This window comes from Monodelphis domestica, chromosome 5, assembly GCF_027887165.1.
Source record: "Monodelphis domestica isolate mMonDom1 chromosome 5, mMonDom1.pri, whole genome shotgun sequence".
Taxonomy (NCBI): domain Eukaryota; kingdom Metazoa; phylum Chordata; class Mammalia; order Didelphimorphia; family Didelphidae; genus Monodelphis; species Monodelphis domestica.
In genome coordinates this window covers 139022100-139040928 of record NC_077231.1, presented here as the reverse complement: position 1 = coordinate 139040928, position 18829 = coordinate 139022100, and the positions used below count along the sequence as shown (strand labels likewise).

Sequence of the window (18829 nt, the reverse complement as noted above, 5' to 3'; positions counted from 1 at the left end):
TGTCTCTCTCTCTCTCTTTCTCTGTCTTTCTCTGTCTTTCTCTGTCTCTCTCTCTCACCAGGAATAAGGTATTCATGTCCTTCGTAGGTGTTATGACAGCTTTGATGATAAAAAGAAATAAATGAACAAAACTAGAATGCGTTCGTCTTGAAAGAACAGATAAATAGCAATTACAATGCTGGCCTACCATATCTTCTTTCATAATTCCCCATGTTAAATAGCAGTCAAAGGCTAGTTGTGGAATAATCAGCTGGCCAGCATTTAGTAAGCACCTATTATGTGCCATATATTATGCTGGGTCTAAAAGATACAAATGCAAATGAATCACTTCTCTGAAACTATAATTTCTTTGGCCAATACAATTCAATAAATGTATAAGTGCTTGTCTCTGAGCTCCACTCCAGATCCTCCGGACCTGTCCACCTCCACGCTAATGGCCTTGTTACCATAAAGATACATTCTTCTCTGATGGGTGAGTTCCTTCCAAGAACTACCATTTCAGGAAGTTCCCAGGTCACCCCTGCTCACTTCTTCCCAACTCCTCTGTATATATCACCAATTATTCTATAGAAAATTCCCAAGTCGGGGCAGCTAGATGGTTCAATGGATAAAGAGCCTGGCTTGGAGACGTGAGATTTTCTTAGTATAAATTCTAAGACAGAAGGTAAGGGTAATTAAAAAAAAAAGAAAATTACTAAGTAAGGAAGAAATGACATTCTGCTACAATCAAGGAATAGGATTTTAGAAGTAAGATTCTAAATTAAAGTTAAATTATCAGTCATCAATATTTAATTAAGAATCATTCTTATTTTTACCTCAGAAAGGATCTACACATTTGCTCAATTTTTTAGGCGAATGGCTAGCTGGGTCTACAAGGCAGTCAGGTCAGCACAAATCAGCCCAAGAATAAAGTGAAAATATGCTCATAGAGATAATATTTGCCTCTGCTTAACCATGATAATTAATTACATTTCTATCGACCTTCATGATTATATGTCTCCATTAAAATCCTTCTCTGATGCCTCATCATGGAAAGGAGAAGGTCCCTTGGTTTCTTGATGGCTGTGCCATATTAAATAACAAGCTCTGATGGGCTATGCCAAATTGGAGGCACATGAAGGACAGTTTTAGGGAGAGAGATATACCACCAAAATGGCCCCAAGATGAGGACTATTTTAGCTAAAGTGATTAAGGAAGATAGACTGCCAAGTCAGAGAGGGAGAGTGATCTGTGTTGATGTAGGAAGTACCCATACCAATGACAAAATGGATCTTTATAATACTAAGTCATGGTGATGAGTACTTCTGGCCAATATGATTTACTGAATGAAAGCAGACCACTAGCTTCCACTACTTGCTCCAACAAAAAACTGAAATTCTGGGGGCAGCTGGATAGCTCAGTGGATTGAGAGCCAGGCCTAGAGACGGGAGCTCCTAGGTTCAAATTTGACCTCAGACACTTCCCAGCTGTGTGACCCTAGACAAGTCACTTGACCCCCATTGCCTAGCCCTTACCACTCTTCTGCCTTGGAGCCAATACACAGTATTGATTCTAAGATGGAGGTAAGGACTTCAAAAAAAAAACAAGCCTGAAATTCCCACCAGACCAAATAGTTACCAAGAAATCCATTGAGATAGGGGGTACTAGGTTGCTTAGTGGATTGAGAGCCTGGCCTAGGGATGGGAGGTTTTAGGTTCAAATCTGGCCTCATATACCTTCCAGCTGTGTGACCCTGGGCAAGTCACTTGACCCCCATTGCCTAGTCTGTACCACTCTTCTACCTTGGAACCAATACAGAGTATTAATTATAAGATGGAAGGCAAGGGTTTAAAAAAATAAGAAATTATAATAAATAACTTCTTCTACCCCAGAACTGCAGGGATCTAGGAAAGCAATCAGGATTGATTAAACACTTAGTATTTGCCAGCACTGGGTATACAAATGCATAAATATAAATACATAAAAAGAAAGTTAGCATTTGCTCTCAAGGAAATTGCATTTTAATGGTGGAAGACATACACAAAAGGGTACTAAGGGACAATGAGGTAACACAGTGGATAGAGCACCAGACCTGGAATTGGAAGGACCTGTGTTCAAATCTGACCTCATATACTTCCCAGCTAGGAGACTCCTGGCCAATCACTTCACCCTGACTGCCTAGTATTGGCTGCTCTTCTCTCTTGGAATTGATACTAAGACAGAAGATAAGGGTTACTAAAAGTTAAAAAATAAAAGGAAGCTGAAAAGCAAAGGAGTTGGAAAAAAGTCCAAGGAGTCAGAAGTAGGGCAATGAAGGGAATGTGGAATGTGTGGCAAAGGGTGAGAAGGCTCTTGGAGCTGAAGGAAGGTACAGGATGAGAAAGTACAAAGAGGGAACCGGAAGCCAATAGGAAATAGCAAATAGCAAATAGCAAAGCTAGTCAGTGCCAACTCAAGCAAATATAATAAACCTCCCAGTGTGACCAAAAGTGAACCAGAGCCTGCAGAGTTCTGTGTCTGGAGGCAGCAGAGTTGAAGGCTCCCCTGAGAAAGTCCTAGGCTGGTGAGAATTCTCTAGGATTGTGGAAAACCCATGATAAGGATCTTGGAAGCCCCACTGAGTAAAAATAACCAATCCAGTGTGGCAGTACTCAGTCAAGGACAGCTCAGGAACTTAAGAGCTCCAACATCCCTAGTACTCTCTTCCTTTTTTTTTTTTAATCCTTACCTTCCATTCTGAAATCAATAGTTAGTATTGATTCCAAGGTAGAAGAGTGGTAAGAGCTAGGCAATTAAGGTTAAATGACTTGCCCAGGGTCACAAGCTAAGAAGTATCTGAGGCTAGATTTGAACCCAAGACCCTCCATCCCTAAGCTTGACTCTCAATTCACTGATTCATCTAGTTTCCTGGCTAATATTCACTTCTAACAAGTGACTGACAAGAAGACCTTGAAGATCTAGTGCTCTGGCCTTTAAAAATCCAAGAAGACCTAACCCTGGGAGGCAAAGGTCAGTGCAGGAGCCTAAGAGAGACCAAACCAGACCTACCACTCAACCCCAAAGCATAGTACAGGTAGAAACTGAACTAAATCTGGAGAGGAATAAACCAAAGAAGACATTGGCCAGTATCAAAAATTATTCTAGATCTATAGATCCCCATGAAGGAGAGAGTATTTCTATAACAACTATAGAGATCAAAAATTTTTTTAAAAATTATTTTCTACAAAAACTACATGAATACTTAGAAAAATTGAAGGAAAAATAAAAAAGGAACTAAAAACTCTGGAGGAAATAATTAGAAGGAAAATAAATAGTTTAGGAGAGACATTTTTTAATTTTACCTGAGAAGTAAATTCCCTAAAAATTAGAATTTGTCACACAGAAATTAAGGTATCCATTAGTTAGCAAGACATATTGGAACAAAATCAAATCATTGCAAAATAGAAGAAAATGTAAAATATTTGATATAAAAAACAAATGACTTGGAAAAAGTTAAAGGAAATAAAATTTGAGAATCATTAGACTCCCTAAAAACTATGATTTTTTCAAAAGTCTGTATAGTATATTTTAAGAAATCATAAATGAAAACTGCCTGGATCTGTTACAACCAGATGGTAATGTGAAGACAGAAATAAGTTCCTAATCACCTCCTGAAAGAAACCCCCAAAGGAAAAATACCAGGAATGCTAACACCCAAATCCAGAATTTCTGTGTTAAGCAAACAAAAGCAGTTAAAGTATCAAGAAAACAGAATCAGACAAGACCTAGAAAGTTCTACTAAAAATAAGAGGAGATCTTGGAATACAATATTCCAAAAGGCAAAAAAAAAAATACAATAAAAATTAAAGCTGCAAATCTAAGTATAGCAGTACAGGGATAAAAATGGATTTTTAATATAATAGAGAATGTTGAATCCTTTCTGATTAAAAGCCCAGAGCTGAATAAAAAGTTTAAAAATAAACAGAAAGTCAGGAGAAATCTAGAAAAGTAAAATTATTTGAACAATTGGAAGGGGATGCATGATGGGATAATGCAAATACTCTAAAAGGGAGAGAAAAAATGTCCTTTCAAAGTCTTAATGTCTTCAAAGGTTATCATAAGAGATACATAAGAAAAACAGAAGAGCTAAACATAGATTGGTTTCATCTGAAGATTTTAAGAGGGGAAAAATAAGGGTGAGTAAAAGGAATACATGAGTGTGTGAAGGAGGAAGAAGGGGTTAGAACTTGCTATTTCTTATAATTGAAGAGATTGAGGGCAGTATGTAAACATGGAAGATGGAATAGGGAAAGGAAGCATCAGATGAACCTCATTCTTATCTGAAACAGACAAAGTTGGGTAAGCTACATGCAAAAAACTTTTGTTATAGAAATACATCACATTCCAGAGAGAAGCAAGTTGGGGAGGGTAAAAGATAATGTTAGGGATAGCAAAACAAATTTTCTGATGCTGAAAAAGAATTTTCTTCCCTTTTGCGGGAGGGAAGAAAAGCAAAGAGCTACAATCTAATGGGAAATATCTAAACATAGTTTACATAAACGTCATGAAGCATTATAGATCTGTAAGAAATGGTAAAGTGACAATTTCACAGAATCTTTTATATTCTAAACCGACCCAGAGGAAATTAAGAAGAATTAGGACAATAGTTTATAGAAGGCCAACAACTTTGAGAGTAAAATTCTTATCAATGCAACAGCCAATAAGGTCTCCGGAGGACTTATGATGAAACATGCAAACAAACAAAAAGAGGTATACATTTTTGGCATACATACCTTTATATAGATTAGCTTTGCTTATTTGTCACAAGATTATTTTTCTTCTCCATTTTTAATGAGAAAGGGAGGAAAATGGAGTTAGCAATAGTGATATAAAAAAGGAGTCATTGAAACTTTTTTAAAAATGTACATCTGAGAACAAAAGGAAATTCAAAAGGAACCAGAAATAAATGAGTCAGTTTTAAAATTTGTGGGTGAAAACTATACTTTTGTTTTTTCTGGCTGTTTGAAGTATTTTCTCCTTGGACTACGAGCTCTTGAACTTGGCTATAACATGCCTGGGCAGTCATCATTTTGGGATTTATTGCAGGAGGTGATCTATGGATTCTTTCAAGTTCGATTTTACCCTCTTGTGCAAGAATATATCTAGGCATATATCCCTGAAAGCATATATAAATAAAATATAGGAAAAAAACAATGAATTGGGTATGCAACTAAAATTTTTCTTAAATTTCCAAATAAAAATTAAATTAGAAATCCTAAAAATCAAAGAAGAAATTAATAAAATTGAAAGTAAAAGAACTATTATGCTAAAAAATAAGACTAGGAGCTGGTTCTATGAAAAAATATAGAGTATTGGTTAGTTTGATTTAAAAAAAGAAAGAAGAAAATCAAATTACCAGTATCAAAAATGAAAAAGGTGATTTTACCTCTAATGAAGAGAAAATTAAATCAATTATTAGGAGCTATTTTGCCCAATTATATGACAATAAATCTAATAATGTAGGTGAAATGGATGAATATTTACAAAAATATAAATTGCCTAGATTAACAAAAGAAGAAATAAAATAGTTAAATAATCTCATCTCAGAAAAAGAAATTGAGCAAACTATCCATGAACTTTCCAAGAAAAAATCCTCAGGTGCAGGTGCATGTATTCACAAGTGAATCCTATCAAATATTTCAGTAGTTTGCTAGGTATGGCACTGAATAAGTAGGCTAATTTAGGTAGGATTGTCATTTTTATTACATTAGCTCATCCTACCCATCTATCAAACATTTAAAGAATAATTAATCCCAATACAACACAAACTATTTGGCAAAATATGCTAAGGAGGAGTTCCATCAAATTCTTTTTATGACACAAATATGGTGGTGATACCTAAACCAGGGAGACCAAAAACTGAGAAAGAAAATTAGAGATCAACTTCCTTAATGATCATTGATGTAAAAATCTTAAATAAAATACTGGAAAAGAGACTATGGCAACATACCACAAGGATTATTCACTATGACCTGGTGGGATTTATACCAGGAATGCAAGGCTGATTTAATATTAGCAAAACCATCAGCATAATAGACCACATCAATAACTGAACTAACAAAAATGACATGATTATCTCAATAGATGACAAAATACAATATCCATTCCTATTGAAAACACTAGAAAGCAAAGGAAAGGGTCTTTCCTTAAAATAATAAGTAATATTTATCTAAAACCATCAGTAATGGGGATAAGTTAGAAGCCTTCCCAATAAGAACAAGAATGAAGCAAGGATGCCCATTATCACCAATCTTATTTGATATTGTACTAGAAATGCTAGCTTTAGTAACTAGCTTTTTAAGCTATTATTTTCTTTTTGCATTACTTTCATTTCTTTTCCCCATTTTAATTTGACCTGTCTGATTTGATTTTTGAATTCTTTTTTTTATTTCTTCTAGTGCTTGAGACCCAATTTCCACTTTTCTTTGAAGTTTTACATGTGGTTGCTTGTATCTCACCATCCCCTGTGGATCCTGTGCTTTGCTTTGTCACCATATAAATTTTCTAGGGTTAGGTATTTCTTTTGCTGGTTGCTCATTTTTCCAACCTTTTTTTTTTTGGCTGTGGACTAGGAATTCTGAATACTGCTGATTCTGTCCACTCTGCTGCTGGTTTGCAGGGATCTGCACTGTGAGCTACTTTGCTCTGGGGTTACACCTTCACTGTAGCAGTACAGGCTTGAAAGGGCCCAACAATATCGACTTCTGGGCCTCACTACAGGCTGATGCCAGGGCCTGGGTCTTCAAGGGGGTGGATCTGAGGAGCCCTTTTGTTGGTGTAGCCCAGGTCCTGGGGTCCCAAAGTTGGCTTATGCCCAATTGCAAGACCTGGCACAGTAAGTGGGGATGTGGTTAGCCAGAACTCCTCTGTGTGCAGTTTTGCTTCTAGTTCTCCCTTATCCTATTAAAATCAACTCTTTGCCTACCTTTCAAGTTGTGTTCAGCAGGAGAGGCCCCTCTGTCTTGGCCCCTCTTGGTTTTTAACTCCTATTGTTTTGAGGCACTTTTAAAAGATTGGTTTGGAAGGATTGTCACAGCTATTTCAGCTTTTACTGCTACTAAGCCACCATTTTGGGTCTTCCCCCCCCCCCCCAATTATATACTTTTTAAAAGCAAGTGATATAAAGTGGACATTCATTTTTTTATACAATCCTCAGTGATCTGCTGAGTATACTGAGGTGTTTTGCTTTTTGTAAGTTCACATTAAATTCTTTTCAAAGATTCATGGTTACCAAATAAATTTTCACACCTGTCCTTCCCAATGATCCCATGAGGGAGGTAGAGAGTATTACAGATAATACTAGAAACAGATAATAATAGTAGCCAATTTATATGGGCAGCTAGGTGGCACAGTGGATAGAATGCCAGGGCTGGAGTCAGGAAGACTCATCTTTATGAATTCAAATCCAGCCTAAGAAACTTACTAACTTTGTGACCCCAGGCAAGCCACTTATCCCTGTTTGCCTGTTCCCTACCCATTATGGTATCTCAGCCAAGAAAAGCCCAAGTGGGGTCACAGAAAATTGGATACAACTGAAAAACAGCTCAACAACAGCAATATTTATATAGCACTTACTATGTACCAGGGTCTGTACTATTGTCGTTATAATTAGTACCTCATTTGATCTTCACAGCACTGAGAAGTAGCTTTTACTTATCATCCTTATTTTATTGATGAAGAAATTGAGCTTCAAAGAGATGAAGTGACTTGGTACTGACATGACAACTCACTGGTTATGTTATGTGAAGATTGGATTTGGCTATCTCCTGATTGTAACAATGACTGTACTTAGCTCTTCCTTGATAGTGAAGATAAAATTGTAATCCCCAGTCTATTTTTAGATTTAGATTTTAATCCCCAAAGTGTTAACTCAATATTTAAAGTAGATCTATCCATTTTAACTACAAAAAGGTGTTAACTAATCACAAAAAGGTGTAAACTAACTACAAAAATGTGTAAACTAACTACAAAAGGTGTGACACCCATTTCATACATTTGAGTGGACAGTCCTGGAGAGGAGCATCTGCTGTGATGGGTAGACATAAAATTTAGGGGAGGTGACACAAGAGAAAAAGGTCTTTAAAAAGAGGAAACAGAGGCACACAGGGGTCAATCAAGAATAAAGAAGGGTCACTCGGAGGAGAGACTGAAGGACAGACACTCAGACTTGGAGTGAAGACACTTGGCTGTGGAACTGGACCCCTAGAGGAGCTCATGCAAGAGACCTCAGACTGCTTTCCTTTTAGACATTCACTGTGGTGAGTGTAAAGACTGACTTAGTTTTCTTGCCTTTCTGAAGGTGTGAACCTTTAAGAAAGGCCCATCATCTTGACACTCCTTTCCCCTGGCTGGGACTTAGAATTTCTACCTGGCTCTAAGGAAGCCAGATCTCTCTCTCTCCCTCTCTCTCTTCCCTTTTTATCTCTTCCTTAACATCTTCCCTCTATTGTAAATAAACTACTATAAATTCCATTTACTTTAGTAATTCATTTTGGGATTTAGAAATTAAATCCCTGGCAACCACCAATTAATTATTCAAGTCCAACCATATAAAAAATTTAACAGTTATCAAGAGCAAGTATTAATTTGTCTTACTCAGTTTCCTTATCTGTAAGAATGAGAAGGGCCTGTTGCTTTTTTGTCTTTGTATCTATAACTCCCAAAACAGTTCCTTGCACATGACAGATACTGACTATGTTTGTCAAATGTGTTGCTGATGATGACTAATGACCTAGATCTTCTTTGGCCTTTAACTATCAACAATAGAAAGTAGAGTTCCATCAAGTAAATAGGTCACTTTTTTTTTACTAAAAGTAATGATTTTTTTTTCATAACCATAATTCCTTTAGCAGCATTTGCAGGAAAGAACATTTAAAATGAGTTTCACAACACAGACAAATATTTACTATAACATTTTAGAGCTTCTCAAAGGCTTCTTTTCCTTGTGTTTCTATTAAAGTTCATCAGAAACAGCATGGCATATTAGAAAGGTCATTGGGGTAACTCAATGGATTGAGAGTCAGGTCTAGAGATTGAAGGTCTTGGGTTCAAATCTAACCTCAGATACTTCCTACCTGTGTGACCCTGGACAAATCACTTAACCCCTATTGCCTAGCCTGTACCACTCTTTTGCCTTGGAACCAATATATAGTATTGATCCTAAGATGGAAGGTAAGGTTTTTTTGGTGGGGGTGGGGGGGGGTGGGGAGGGGTTTAATAAAAGAAAAAAGGGACATAGGAAAAAAGGAAGTCAGGGAATGAATACTGGTCCTGGCTCTGCCACTTTTGAATTCCTTTGAGCAATCCCTCATCTTTCAGGGACCTAATTTCCTCAACTGCGAAATGAAGGAGTGACAAGAATTTTCTCAAAAATCTCTTATTCTAAGATTCTGCTCTTATGAGAGGCTCTTGTGGTTTGACTTAGATGTATATCAGGCAGAAACTTTGTTTATGGGTCTCAGACATGAAGATAAGTTTATACAGTTAATTAAAATGTGACTTCTGATAGCTGAGTCATAAAAAAATGAATTTAAATCACAGCACTTACAAATCCACAATGCCAAATGGTATCATTCTAGAACTTCAAGGTGAAGTCAGGAGATTAGGATAAAAATAGGATAACTAGGAGCAATGTGCCCATTGGATTGAAGGCCTTCTTTTACTATCAGAACTCCGTTTACTCTGTGGTCCTGGATGTGGTCTTTTTGTCCCCAATTCAGGGAATTCTGAAGTCATTCACCAAAAAGACACTCAGCCTCACTTGGCAGAGTGGGTAGTCTTTTTGTTTTTCTTATGCCTGTCAAATAAAGTTCTCAAATGAATTATGTGTGGTTTCCCCTCAGGGAATTTTTGGCTGGAAAGATTGCTTACCTAAGGCTCTGTAGTCTAAGCACAGTATGCAGTCTATGCCCGTATGCTTTCTTTAGACTGTCACTGTTAAAGTCCTAGTATCAGACTGTTCAGATGTAATGATAAATTCAATAATTCTGGATATAAAAGAAATGGAAATAAATTCCTGGAAAATGAGTTTTCCTGACTTTGGACCCAGTACTTGTGCCATCTAGCTGCCCTCTCTACTGCATCCCTTCACCAAAAACAAACAAACAAACAAACAAACAAACAAACAAACAAACACCCTGAACCTCAGATGCCCAATTCAGTTCTAATTCCTGTTTAAGGTTATAAGTGCAAATCATGCCAAGTCCAAGGGATCTGTTGGGATCTGCAAGAGTCCCAACAGAGAATAAACCAGTTCTGAGTCATGTCCAATAAGAAGGTTCCCAGGAAACTACCTGTGACAGAGTTTACTTAGACAGCACTGAAGTTCACCACTAGAACTCCCCCTAGCATCAATTCAGGTCTAATCAAGAGGGAAGTCAAGCCTGCACGCTGGCATCAGAACTGGTCTGATATATCAGGGACCTCCCAAACAAGAGATGCTGAAGGGTTGAATTGGACTTGCTCAGACCTCTATGAAATTCAAAGCCTACCAGATACCTGTTTTAGTCTCAAAGCATATCCCAGGGGCCAGAGCAATTGAAAACAGGGTTCTGGAATTCAAAGAAAAGAGAATTGTGGGGTGGGGATGAACTGTGGTACAATGGGCTGACTTCATTCCACCTTTCAAAATGTGGAACTCTCACTGTTACAGTCTTCAACCTACTGTTTTTATATATGATATTGAAACTTCTCTAAGCTAAGTCAGGAGGATCTCTTTAAACATGCCCTAACTTCACATTTGGTTTTCACCTAAACAACAATGCTTATTTATAATGAAAATAATTTAGCTAAAGGGTACCTTGTCACTAAGGTTCATTCAGGGTCATGTGATTTCATCTAAAATTTGTGCTTACCTGGATTGAAAGAATCCAAATGCCCCCTGGATTTGGATAAAACTGGTAACATATTTTCACAAGTCTAAACAAATATGTTATCAGGAGACTAATCTTAAGTAAAATAAATAGTAGCTGTAAATTAAGTAATGATTTATCCTATTCTTCAGCAAAATACCCAGTGAAGCACATTCTGATGGTGGGAATTTGGAAACTTCAAAGGACTCCAAATCCCCACTATTAGAATTCTAATAGTTTTCTCATTTCACAATCTATTTTGAAAATGAATTTAACATATATGTGTATATATGTATTTACCATATTAGAGAAGATTATAGAAGTCCCATCACCTAAGATTTTTCTCTGCAAACTCTCCTAGAATTCCTTTAATTTTCTCTGCCACTTAAATCTCCAACACAATGATTGTTCCATCATTTTTCAACAACAGTCCTAACAGACAAACCACAGAATACTATAAATAATAATACTAACAGAAAAGAAAGCTTTGCAAATTTTTAATAGAGTAAAAGTATTAAAAGACAATGCATCAGCATCGTATAGTGAAAGAAATACTGGTTTTGAAATGAGAGATCCTTGGTTCAAATCCTGCCTGTTACTTCTTGTCATTGAAACTTGTGGGATTCATTTCTTCAACTTTAAAATGGTAGAAGGAACTAACTGACTAGGTAGCCCCTGAGGTCTAGCATTAAATCTATGATCTCTTCCTTTATAAGGTAGGTGTGTCAAGGCTGGAGAACAGAGAGAAGCAAATAGTTGTTTCTTTTTCTTTTAAGGAGTCTGTGAACTAAAGCTCTCCTGCCTGTTTTCAGTCTCAAAGTTGGTTAGTTTCTGAAGCCAAGAAGAGAAGAGAATGCTGCTTGTTCTCCTCATGTTCTGGAATGGCAAAAAAAAAAATACTTTTTTATGAATGATGATGGCAGGCGGCCAGAAGAATCCAAGTAGACCATTCAAAATGACTGACAGAAAGAGGGTAGTAAGCAGGAGATCTGTGACTACAGATTTGCTCTGGAATAACGGAACGGATTTTCTCACAGGGCTCTATCCCCAAGGCAAAGATATACACTTCAATCTGCAAAACCAGATCGCACCCAACTTCCATATGTATCTCGCCATGGGTAACACCAGAGCCCGAAGGGGCAGTCTGTGCAAATGCCAAAATCAGAGCCCGGGTTTCCTTTTTGCAGGAGCTGATAGACCCGTGCTCCCTAGGCATTCCCTCACCCTCGCCTGCAGCAGGTAACCGGAGGAGCGACGTGAGCAGCAAGCTCCTTCCATCTCCTCCACCCGGGCAGTAAGAGCTTGCAGCAGTGGCGGGTCCCCGAGCTCGGGGTAGAGGTTACAGGGCTCAGCTCTCAGCTTCTCCCTACCCCTTCCCAAGAGCTGTCTGTTCGCCCATCTGCTCTCCTGGAACCCGCCAGTGGGTCTCTCTTAGGAACTCACCTGCAGTTGCAGCCACGGCGGGCTGGCTCCCTGCAACCTCAGCCTCTTCTCCCCCAGCCATAGCAGGGGCCGACCGGCTGGCTCCCGAGCCCTCGGGCCGGCTTCATGGAGTCCGACCCGCACACGCCAGAGGAGGTTTATCCGGTCGCACAGCGGCCGAGGGCACACCTACGAGGCTGCACCGGGGATGCTTCGCGGTCGCCTCTGCCGCAAGCTGCCCTCTCCCTGCCTTCCTCGCTCTCTAACCCGGCCACTGGGAGCAGGTAGAGCTTCAGACTTGCAGCCCAAACCTGCGGGGCTACTGAGCATGCCCAGTCGGGCTGCCCGAGAACCGTTCTAGGGAATCGGAGGATCTAGATTCCGTTAACCGGGTTTTTGGAGTAACTGGGAGAAATGCGGTGGAGGAGGAGGGGGAGGAGAGGATGGAGCTGAGGGAAGAGACGCCTGAGGCAAGCATAAAGTCTTTGAAAAAGAAAGATTATAGAGTTCTGGAGCCCAGGAGATAGAAGGGTGACAAAAGATAAAGACAGATCACTGATGTTCTGCCGATTAGGCAGCTGAGGAAAAAGGTGATTCAGACTGGCATTCTGGACCTCAGTATTAATGCTCCCCAAAGGGTTCAGGGAAATGGAAGGGATCATAAACTGAGGCCCGAAGGGGGTAAGCTACTTACCAAAGTCGCACAGTTACTAAATGGCAGCGGTGATGTCGGGTTCCAGTATTCTTTCCTCTGCCTGCTCCCTCCATGCAACTGAAATTTATATCAATGCATGGTTGTGTTAGAAAAAGGACATTTCTCAGAGTATATGCCCATCCATTGGGGAATGGCTAAACTAGAATGTGATGAAATATTATTGTGCTGTGAGAAACAACGAACATGATGGAGACAGAGAAGCATGAGGAAACTGTTTATATAGAAACTATGAAGTCCGAAGTTCTAATCCAGCTGCTAACATTTACTATTTTTGTGACCCTGGGCAAGACATTATTCTCTCCTGACTCAGTTTTCTCACCTAGAAAGTGACAGGCAAATGATGGCCTCTAATTAACCCTGCATCTATCATCCTGTGATACAAAGAGAAATAAGCAGAACTGCAGAAACAAAATACATCATGACCACAACACTGGGAATGGAAAGAACTCCAAGAACAAAATATTAAAAATTGAACACTGAGAACTTGTAATGGCCAAGCAAGGCCTCAATGAAGTCTTATGAGGAAGCACTTTCTCTCAGAAGTGGGGGTTAATTTTACTGAATTATTATTTTCTGCTTTTTTGGTCCTTTATTTTCTTTTTGAATAAAGGATGACTGTGAAATGAGAATCAGAACACTGTACATAGTAACAGCAATTGCTACTCTCAGCAATACAATAATCCAGGACATTTCTGAGGAACTTATGACAAAGAATACTATCCCTATTCAGAGAAAGAACTGTTGGAGTAGGAATGCAGATCAAATCATACTATTTCTCACTTTAGTTTATTTGTGTTCTTATTTGGGGATTTTGGTTTTATATAAGTATTCTCTTACAACAGTGAACAATATGGAAATAAGTTTAGCATGACAATACATGTATAACCCAAATCAAATCATTTGCTATCTCCAGAAGGGGGAGATGGAAGGGAAGGAGGGAGACAATTTGTATCTTATAACTCAGAAAATAATTGGGGGGTGGGAGGTGAAGCTGGATTGCTCAGTGGATTGAGAGCCAGGCCTAGAGACAGGAGGTCCTAGGTTCAAACCTGGCCTCAGATACTTCCCAGCTATGTGACCCTGGGCAAGTCACAGTATTAATTCCAATATGGAAGGTAAGGGTTTAAAAAAGAAAAGAAAAGAATTGGGGGAAATTGTTATTACATTTAATTAGGGAAATAAAAGATCTTATAAAAAGTAAAAATAAAGGATAAGGATAGGTGAATAAAAAACAAATGATGAAGAAAAATTATTTTAAAATAAAAAAAAGAAAATGATACCTCTTCGTCACAGTTTAACTCTACCAATACTTTGGTCTTTTTAAATTAAAAAAAAACAACTCTTGTTTTTATATTATGCCTATTTCTAGATATATCTCTCCTTTCCTTCTATTCAGAGAGCTTTCCCCCTAATAAGTAATAAGAAAGAAAAGCCCTAAGTGGGTGGGAAAGAGGGAGAGAAACTGGAACTCAAAATTCAAAAAGAAAAGAATGTATAAAATAATTAAATAATAACTAAATTGAAAAAAATAAAAGAAAGCAGGAGACAAAAGCTGTTCAGCAGAATTAACCAACACATCACTGGTTTCAGAGAATATTTACAATATTCCCCATCCATAGTCTCCCCTTCACTGCAAGAAGGGGAGAGAGGTTCAGAGGATGACATTAATTACTGTTAAATCACACTAGACTTGGCATTCAAAAGTAAAGCCATAGAAATATAATGCAAAAGGTTGGATTTTCAGAACTCTATAAAGAAGAGATAAAGGAATAGAAAGAATACTTCAGTTTGAAGAAGATTGCAAAGTATTGCAAGAGTGACACTATGGGAGCAGCAATGGCAAGTGTGGTAAAGTTGGGGTGTAAAGAGCTGTGTTTAAGTCCCAGCTTACCTACTTACTAATAGTGTGACCTTCAATTTAGCCTTTCAGGGATCAATTAAGCCAATACCATGAATATACTTTATGATAATCCCCCAAAACAAACATCTCCTTTTCTTTTAGGGAAGGAGGGTTTCCCAGTTTTCTGAGTACTTGTGGCAGGGTACCTCTGCTTTGGACCCACACCCATCACTTGCTTTTTTTTTTTTCTGGAAAAAAATCTATCTCACATATCTTACTGGCCAATCCCCAGCCTCCCTCTGTGTATTTGAGATAGTTATCAAAACCATCTGAATGAAAACTGATCCTCTCAGCCCTCAATAAAGTCCATGGGTTCCTTCATATCAAGGAGGAGGAGTGCTAAGGGACTGGTAGGACGGGCCAGGATATGCTGGGTCCTTTTCCTCCTGCTGCCAAACTGAAGGCTGCCAAACCCAAGATTCTGATGTGCCTTCTCCAGCTAGCACATTTTTTTGTTTTCTCCTCTCTTCCTGCCCCATCCCACCCTAACAAACTGGTTTCTGATTTTAGGCCCTGCATTTTCCTTTGAGTTGCAATATACTATAATAACAGTCTATTGCTTTATACATTATTGGCTTCTCTTTTGGGAAACCTGCTTAAGTCTCCAAAGTTGCCATTATGGACTACAATGGAATGGAATGGTAACATATAGTGGTGCAGGGGATAGAGCACCTGGCCTGCAATCAGGAAGCCCTGAGTTCAAACTTGGTCTTCAGATACTTAAGATACTTACAGTATGACCCCCAATTGTCTCAGTTTCCTCATCTGTAAAATGAGCTGGAGAAGGAAATGGCAAACCACTTTAGTATCTTTGTTGAGAAGCCCCCAAATAGGGTCATAGAGTTAGAAAAAACTAAAAACAATTGAACAACAATATATGGTTAAAATTTGTCCTATATCACAATTTCATAAATCAGAGATCACAGATTTTGGCACTGAAAATACAAAAGTCATTGAGTTCAACCACCCTATTTTACAGGTAAAGAAACCGAGGCAGTGGTTAAGTGACTTGCCCAAGGTATAATTGTGAGAATCAAGTGATATATGTGAAAATTGTTGAAAGGAGGGAAAAGTGCTATAGAAATCAAAGGAATCATGATTTATTTCTGAAAAGTGAGGGCTTAGATTGCAGAAAGGTTTGGGCCAAATAGAAGGAAAATCATGAGATCACAGAGAAAGAGCTAGAAAAGCCTGTAGAAGTCATCTAGTTCAACCCTCTCCCCCACTTACCACCCCTGCACCCTCTTCACAGATGAGGTCACTGAGGCCCAGAGAAACTAAGTGACTGGTCCACAGATGTACAGGTAGTGAGTTTTCAGAGTCAAGATTTGTACCCAGGTCTTTTTGATGGCAAATACTATAATACTTCCCATTGGCCTTCTCAATGAACAAAATACTGAAAAGCAGCATATGGTATTGAAATGAGCACTGGTTCTAGAGTAAGGTGATCTAGGTTAAATCTCCACTTAGATATTCCCCAGCCAAGTCACCATTGTTGTTGTTCAGTCATTTCTCACCCTGTATGATCCCATTTGGGGTTGTCTTGGCAAAGATAATGTAGTACTTTGCCCTTTTCTTCTCTAGTTCATTTTACAGATGAGGAAACGGAGGCAAGCAAGGTATGTGACTTGCCCAGGGTCATATGGCTAGTAAGTATCTGAGGCCACATTTGAACTCAGGAAGATGAGTCTTCCTGTCTTTGGGGGTACTTTGCTCTATCCACTGAGTCACCCACCTAGCTGTGACCATAGGGAAGTCATGATCTTTCTAAGCCTATTCCCTTAAGGTATGGATAAAAAAAATATTGCTTCCCTCAGTAGAAAAGTATTTTGTCAAGCCTTAGAGTGTTATAAACAGTGTGTTATTGCCTGCCTGATGGGAATATAAGGTGTCCCAAAAGTCTTAGTGCATTTGAAAGGGTTGGTTTTTGGTGTGTCATTTAACTCGCTTGAAACTGCACTAAGACTTTTGGGACACACTGTGGGTTAATGAATGAGCCCATAAAGGTTTCCTTTATTCCCACTGGGAAATCTGTCAGCAACAGGATTGAAGCAGGACATTGGACAATGTCACCTTTGAAAATCACTTAGAGCATTAAGATCCTACAGTGACTTTTCTGGAGACACAATCCAAGTTTAGAATATGCTATTTCATGGTCCTTAGGTTTCCTTGGTTACAGCTTTCTTAGCTGAGGTAGTGGCAAATGAAACAGCCCAGAAAAAATTCCGAAGCCTTGTATACAAACCGGATGACATTTGATAATTCTGCTTCTGGGAATCCAACCTTAATCATGGGGCTCGAAGTTCCCCATTAAGATCGGAGAACCTGCTTTTTAGACACGGGTGCTACTTAAAGGCAGGCAGAAGATAGGACAGCCAACAGCTCCCTCCATCCTTCTTAGAGTCAAAGCCCTCCCCCCAAATCACCAAAGAAGGCGACATGGCTTACAAAATGGTTTGAGTTAGGTGCCAGTGCTAGCTTGGATGTTTAGCAGCTAAAGACTGTCTAATTAAGGATAGAGAAGCTCAGAGGAAGTCAGTATTATGGAAAGATGGCTGCCATGCCATGAATATTGGCCACAATTGGCCACAATAACTTGAGGAGACCAGCTCTAGAGGCAAAAAGAAGCTGTGGTCTTTATGAGTGAGTGAGGGGAATACCCACCCAGATCAACCAATCAATCATCAATGACCATCTCTTAAGTGCCCAATTATGTGCCAGGCTCTGTACTTGGCACTGGGCAAAGTATATCACAAGGCTTTGCAGAAAGGCTCACCAAGTGTCCTTGGCTTCTCGTTGTCTCTCCACAGGCATTGTGGAGCTCTAAGAGCTTGGTGGGATATCCAAAAAGCAAAGGTCATACACTGTATTCCAGGCCATTGTCAGTCTTCGTGACCTCATTTAAAAACTTTTAATTTTAGATCACTATTTTAATGTTTTTAATTAAAAAAAAAGCAAACCCAACCCTTCAGAGAATCTCCCCAAAGCAAACAGACTGCCTTGTGAAAGAGTAAGCCAATGTTCTTTCACAGTATAATACTCTTCTGCCTGAGGTACTCTGAATAAGCTAAGAGATCAGCTGTTTTTCATAATATTGCATGGACCAGAAGTCACATCATCCTTTCCTCCCATGTATTATTGGGCATTTGATTCCTTTGTTTCACCCTGAATTTGATTCACTTGTTTCACATGGGCATCAGTACCCAATGTTAGCATTGGCCGCTACCCAGCCCTGTCAAGCTCAATGTAAGGCAGGTGTAAGTAATCATGAAACAGCTAAATTAAATAAGTACTACAGGGGAGAGATGGGTTGAACTAGGGAAGAGGGAGAGGAAGGTGCAGTGATTATAACAGGAGCACATTTTTTAAAAAAACCAGTTGAACCAGAATTCTCTCGACCAGAAATCTCCCCTGAACTGGCAATCATTTTTCTGCTCAGTATAGCCCAATGATAATTGAAATCCATGATGATTAGCTTGAGAACCTTCAATGGAACAAAGAGGCAATTTGGTGTGATGGATAGTGTGTTAGACTTGGAATTAGTAAGACCTTGGTTCAAATCCCACCTCTCACTATCTATGTAATCCTAAATATGTATCTTTTTTTTTTTTAACCTTGCTTTCTGTCTAAGCATTAGCTCCAAGGTAGAAAACAGTAAGGGCTAGGTAATTAGGGTTAAGTGACATCAGGCAAGGAAGTGTCTGAGGCCAAATTTGAATCCAGGCCCTCCATCTCTGTGCCTGCCTCTCTATCCACTGAGCAACCTAACTGCTTGGATGAGTTGGGTTTCTTTCTTTTTTTTTAATTCTCCCTGTACCTCAGTGTTCTCATCTGTAGCTAAAATAATTAAATGTAATGACTTCTAAGGTCCCTTCTTATTCTCTATCTGTATCTTTGCTCCTACCAAACATCTTTTGAATCATC

At 38.9% G+C, this 18829-nt stretch overlaps 1 protein-coding gene across 2 annotated transcripts in view; it reads right to left on the bottom strand.

Moving 5' to 3' along the window:
• Positions 1-12661, bottom strand: part of BMAL2 (basic helix-loop-helix ARNT like 2) — a 104668-nt gene extending 92007 nt beyond the window's left edge. The window contains exon 1 of one of the 2 annotated variants that reach the window (XM_056799427.1): positions 12312-12661. The gene's annotated coding sequence lies outside the window, so the exon portion shown is untranslated. The remainder of the gene's footprint in view (positions 1-12311) is intronic. The other variant, XM_056799426.1, reaches the window with a different exon arrangement.
• Between the last annotated feature and the right edge of the window lie 6168 nt (positions 12662-18829).